Genomic DNA, 6,635 nt, shown 5'->3' on the forward strand with positions numbered 1-6,635 from the left:
TCTTTTGACAAAGGATTCGCCTCTTTTAATGTATTTAGATATCCAGGAACGTGAAATGAAGGATACGCCAGCATCCCTGGCCTCGCTGAGGGTTATAGCCCGGATTCGGTCAATCCACCTGATTTCCTCCAAGTCGTTAGCCATGGCTGTATCTGACTCCGTCACTCAGTCTGAAAATACAAGAAATGTAAAATGAAAAATAGCTTAATAGAAACTTAAGATAATGTACTTGGAGATAGGCTATAGCAGAAAACTTCATAACTTTCCATTTTTTCCGTGGAGGGGCCCTCTAATTTCGAATCACCTGGTATATATATACATACACACACATGCACACACACACAAACACACATACACACGCACATACACACACACACACACACACACACACACATATATATATTATATATATATATATATATATATATATAGACCAACCAAATTTAATACATTTTTATCTGCCCTACTAAAGGCGATTAGGAATTTGAGTGTAGAGAGGAATGAACTCTGTTGAAAAGTGATTGGAATGTTCAACTATCGGCTGTGTGTTGTAGGAAAAGCTTTGAGATGTCACTTTTCAGCAGAGTTCATTGCTCTTTACACTCAAATTCCTAATCGCCTTTAGTAGGGCAGATAAAAATGTATTAAATTTGGTTGGTCTAAACTGGTCCAACATTGTCTGAGTATGGCGCCGTGAAGGTTGATCTCAGTTTAGGTGATGATGCAGTATGGTATAGAAACAGAATTGTCATACCACTCTATTGAGGTGTAAAGTGTTGGATCACTTCCATAGTGGCCAAAATGGTATAAATTTCATGAAAGCATATATAGGAATTAGGTTTGGTGGCCTATGATTGATCAAGATATTACAGAGGTTACAATGAGTTGTCATATTTCTTATACTAATTGCCAACGAGTCAACTTCCTGTTCTTTCTTGGCCTTCACCTGGTAAAGTGTTGTCTAGATTATGTTGTACCAGTGGATAATAAGTATTTTCTTGTGACTGTAGATGCCTTTAACAAGTTTATGGATGTCTATGTTATTTCCTCAACGACGTCAAATATTACTATTGAGTTGCTTAGGAAGACTTTTTCTAATTTAGCTATTCCAGATGAGACTGTGTCAGGGGATGAGGCCTTTTGTTAGCAGAATACTGTAAGTCTTATAACTCCTGCACCATTTAACCCTTCATCAAATGGATTACCTGAGCGAGCTGTGAGAACCTTTTAAGAAGGCTTGAAAAAGTTTAAGTTTATAGATTCATGTACAATTATAGAAGTAGTTCACATTCTAGTACTGGAATGTCACCTGCTGAACTACTGTTTGGTCGTTCCTTTAAAACAACCAGTTAAGGTCCATTCTAAGAGAAATAAAGGTTTTGAAATTTTGTCAAAGAAATTGTTCTCTCAGGAAACTCCTGTGTATAAGGTTGGAGATGCAGTGTTTGCAAAAAAAATCTGGAAAAGGAGAGCCCTGGGTTGAAGGAAAAGTTTTAGTAGTAAGACATTATTTTGTGCAAGTTCATAATTTTAGAAATATGTTATGGAAGAGACACCATGGCTAATTAATGCATTGATTTACTAGTAACCTGGGTAATACAATTAAGGATTCGTTCTCACATGTTGTTTCTTCCAGTAGTGTAGATGGATCTAGTAACGATGTCAGCCTTGGAAGGTTGTGTAGAATCTTCTGATAATGATGCAGTACCATGTCATGTTCAAATAAAGGAGAATGATAAATCATGTGTACGCCATACTCCAGTTTTAAGGAGATCAAGCAGAGTTGTTAAACCCCCTGATAGATTGAATTTGTGAAGATTTCTTGATGCTTATTGTTAAGTTTTATTTTTTTATCTTGGGGTAAGGAACTACTGTGTATTCAGATGCGCATGTCGAAGCTCTGCTGTTCCACTGATGCATTGTGGGTTTTGGTGATCTGGCAGGACCTGGTGAAAGATAGCCATGCTTGTGCTGGTCATATGTTGCAAGACGACTTACATTAAAACCAATGTTTTAGCAGTTTTCTTATTACCCTTGCTACCTTCAGGCCACACCATTACAATGTGAGTGGGATTACAAATAAGCAAATGTGAATTACACTCAACAAAAGGAAATATTTAAACAAGTAAGTCAGTAAAATCATAACCTTCATAGGGACAGTATTACAGGAGAGCATCTAGGACAGACTCTCATTGCTAGCTATCACCTAGCTCTCCCAACTGTGACTCCAGCCACCAGCAACCAGCAATCAACAACCAACAACGGACTTGTGTGGGTATTATCACTTCTATATAGTATATATATATATTCTTGAGATGACCGACAACTTTCTTGTTTTCACGTTTCGGATGTAGAAGGCTGGTCAGTTGTCTCTTATTCCATCGGGGATGCAAATCCTACCAGGTAACTGGAAAGGAAATCGTAAGCTGCTAACGCTGAGCATGAAGGAAGAGTTTAGCAATAGCAATCCCATGTACACTTGTGAGGCAAGAGTCAAAAGGGGTGGAGAAACAGTGGCTCAGGTCAGGTGACGAGGGGTTGAGCCCCGATGGGTGCAGAAAAATGTGAAGAACTTTCTAACGATTTTGCTAATGACTTCAGAACACTTCTCAAAGGCGTCAGGATTTTTACTTAATTAAGCTCGTTGGACAAATCCTCTAAAATGACTTTTGGGGGTTGACGTCTTAATTACTTTATTCTCAACACTTGTGGGAAAATATGATGAACCAAAGGAACCGGTTTAAAAAAAAATGGGACATGTTCTATGTACTCTCTTTATGTATTCAATTTCTCTTTAGCTACATCCTTGTTTTAAGATTTAAGGCTAAGCAGAAGCAGACTCATAAAGTGACTTTTTAACAAAACACACATCCACACAAACACACACAAACATATATATATATATATATATATATATATATATATATATATATTATATATATATATATTACTTGCATACAAAATGGTAGTAATATAAGAAAGGGCGGGGTCAGCAGTCCACAGGAATTAGGAAGGTTATGTACCCTTCAAAAAGTTGAACCTAGGTTGAACATCATTCCGTACACTGTTCTGGCACAGAGGATCAAATATAAATGAAATGGTGGTCATAAGAAGACTGACTTTTAAAGTGCATACTGACAGCACCGTAAGACTATGGAAGGTAGACTAGTGTAAGCATTTACACTTCAAGGGATGTGGGAGACTGAACCAAAGCTAAAACACCTATTACTGATTGAGACTATTTATTTTTAGTGTAGAGTGTCAACGTAATTTGTGACAATTTTCTCAACCTCACTCAGTGCAGTGAAATCGAAATTTATCTATTTCCGAACTCTCTTCTTCAATAAATATTACAATGGTTCCGACGACACAGCGTAACAAAAAAAAAAAAAAACAAAAAAATGAGCACAAGGAGCAACGAACGTTTCAAAAGCCAAAGATTTCACTGCAACACCATCATATATACAAATGCAGACACACTAAAAAACACACGCATGGGAAACGAAAGTTTCAAAGCGTCACCCAAGTACCTTCCCCGTATCCTCACCCACGTAATTGATACACACACGGACACACACACGCACACAAACACGCACACACACAAAAAGGATATACACTCAGCGACCTAGAAGGATTTAATTAACAAAGCGTGAGTTGAGTCTTCCCAATAGTTTAAGTATTAGCATGAAAAGGGTAAAACAAACATAGTTTTTACCAAAACTTGGTTGCTTCAACTTGAGCAGATCATTATATTCACACGGACGAGAATAGAGTTAAAGAAACTGCTTCGTGAAATCTGGAAAGTCAAAATGTAAAAGGATTCCCTTGCAATAAGCCTTAAAGGGCAATTACCTTGCAAGGTGAGCTTTCACAGTACAGAATTTCCTGATGTGGACAACCACTTGACAAAGAGGAAGAGAAGACCAAATAGAAACCAATGCCATTAAAAAAGTCGCATAAATAAACATAACTGTCAGAAATGCGAGAAAAGCCAGGCCTGAGGGAATGAGACTTTCAAGCATATTCGTTGGTACTGAGAGCGGATAAGAATGTGGTACTTTCCTGACCTCATTTGGAGCGACGTCCACTTCCACCGGAATGGACGTTCCTCTAGTGTCAAAGGATCTAACAATCATTGACGGTCACCCCGTTTAGTGAAGAGACCCAGCGATGATTATCGTCACTTACCAATGTAATCCTGTTATATACAATAGTTTTGCCCATTCTTCTTATATAATATGAAAAATATATGCTGCAAAAATAATTGAAATGATATCCTTACTTAAGTATGAATGTGGCTTTTTCGTGGAATTTCGTGGCAGGTAAAAAAAAAAATCGTCGTTAAATAAATACACGAGTAATGAAGCACGACCCATGATCACCATGATTAATTAGTCTACGCTTCCTTTTTTTTTGGGTTTTTTTTTTTTGGGGTGGGGGGGGGGAGGGAGGGAGGAGGGGCGGCTGAGGAGGCCTGGGGAGGGGCGGTTTCTCAGGGGAGAACATGGTGTCTCCGGGGGAGAACGTTACTGATTGAATACTGCAAATTTTTCAAAATGAAAATGAACGTGACTCTTACTTACCTTTGGTGGAAATATAAAAGAAGCGACCTGGGGGATTGTTGTGACTGTCTGCTTGTCTCTGTGTGTCTTGAGACGAATTGCTTTGGGATATAAAACAATGGAAACGCAGGAACAAACTAAAAGGGGTAGATTTTGCGAGCTTCTTTTATTGTGGTTAAAGTGAGAAGGGTAAACTGGAAATCTCTGCTTGTTTTGAAGCCAGAGGAGTAAAAACGGCGAATGCGAAAGGAGATAAAAAGGCTAATGCCTCCTGAGGGCACGAAATGATGGACATACGCAATGGTCAGAACCTGATTGGAGGAACTACTGTTATTATACTTCTCTTTATCAGTTATTAGAGATTTTTTTTTTCTTTTTTGTCAAGTTTGCATGAATAAGATGCAGCATGTTTCTGTGTAAAACGGATTAAAGAAAAAGGTTGTTTGATTGACTAACGATAAAAACAACATTTAATTTGCTATGTCAATGCGTTTCTTCTATTAGGCAACACAAGAAATGAATGTTTTTCCAGTTGTGCCTCCAAGAATTCTTGTTTCGGCCCCTTTTGCACAACCTTTCTTGAGAGAAAAAGAAGAAGAAGAAAAGACGCTCTTCTTCGTCAGGGGTTTAAAACAAAAGCTACTTGTCGAAATATTAAATCTGGACAAAAACCAAGACATCTTTATGAGAGAGAAAAAAGACGATGAAATGACAAGAGCAAGGAAGGGAAAAAATTTGCAGATAAGATAAAGTTAAGAAGGTAGGGTGAGATGCATAGAATCAGAGGGCAAGTAAAAGAATAAGGCAAACTGACGAAGATATGGAGCAAGAAAAATGAACAAAGAACCAGCAATGAGATTAATGAATAAAAGAAGGCAAATAGTCAGCAATCAGGATTAGGTCAAGAAAAGAGAGCGACAGTAAAGTGGATAAAGAAGTAAGAACGTACGTATGGAGTAGGGAATGGGCAAAGAAGAAAATTAGGGAGAAAGTGAGGTGGAGGTTGAAGCTGGGGTAGCAAAGGCCGCAACGAAATTGGAGGATACATAGAGCGAATACGTAATCACTAGAGTAGAAAACGAAACAGAATGTGGAGTCAGGGTGTAAAAGAGTTGGCAGAAAGAGAGCTAATTACATTAATTATATGCTAAAGTAAAAAAAAAGCAAGATATAGTTTAGGCGGAAGTCAGTGAAATAATTGTCAAATACAATAATCACTTTCCACAATCCTTCGGTTATAGTCATGATAAACATACTAAATACATTGCACAGTGGAAATTAATCGGAAATCAGCGTTAGAGCAAAACAGTCTTACTAAATCTTGGAAGAACAGGCGAGCCAGAACCTTGGCAATTATTGACTCGGCCGGACCTTTCACAGGACCGAATTTGTACTCGAAGCTCCGGTAGTAACTGAGACACTTGATCTACCTCACTCAGCTATTAAAGATACCAAGAGCACAAAGCGTAAAGAAAAATAAAAGTACATATTAACACGTTCTAATTTTGAGGGAAAATAGAAGGCTGTAATAGGCTACAGTGAATTTTGGCATGTGTAATGTGCTAAAACCATCATCCCTGGAATTCGATTGATGGTACTAAACATTATTGTTACAGAATCTCCATTAAAAAAAAGAAAAAAAAAATCAGCTTTATGCTAAATCTTTAAGCAAATGCAGGCGAATAGCAAATATAAATTTAGGAGCAGATAGGCAAATTAGAGAAGGCACGAAGGACTAGGCCAGAATGACGTAAAATATCGAGATGGGGAGCTCGTACAAGTTAAAACACAACTTTAAGAATGTAGTGAAGAAAGAAAATATCTAGGAAGAAAGTAAGGAAGAAAGAATGTATCTAGGAATAAAGGAAGGAAGAAGGATATGCCCATGAAGAAAGCAAGGAAGGAAAACATCCAGGAAGAGGCTAAGAAAGACAATAAATATTCAGGGAAAAGGAAACAAAAAACGCAAGCTATCATGGAATATGGGAAGAAACAGGCAATACACAGGAAGAAAGCAAAATATATGGATTGCGTCCAAAAAGGAACTGTCCGGGATGAGGTAAGAAAGATGAC

The sequence above is a fragment of the Macrobrachium nipponense genome, chromosome 19 (genome assembly GCF_015104395.2).
Source record: "Macrobrachium nipponense isolate FS-2020 chromosome 19, ASM1510439v2, whole genome shotgun sequence".
NCBI lineage: Eukaryota > Metazoa > Arthropoda > Malacostraca > Decapoda > Palaemonidae > Macrobrachium > Macrobrachium nipponense.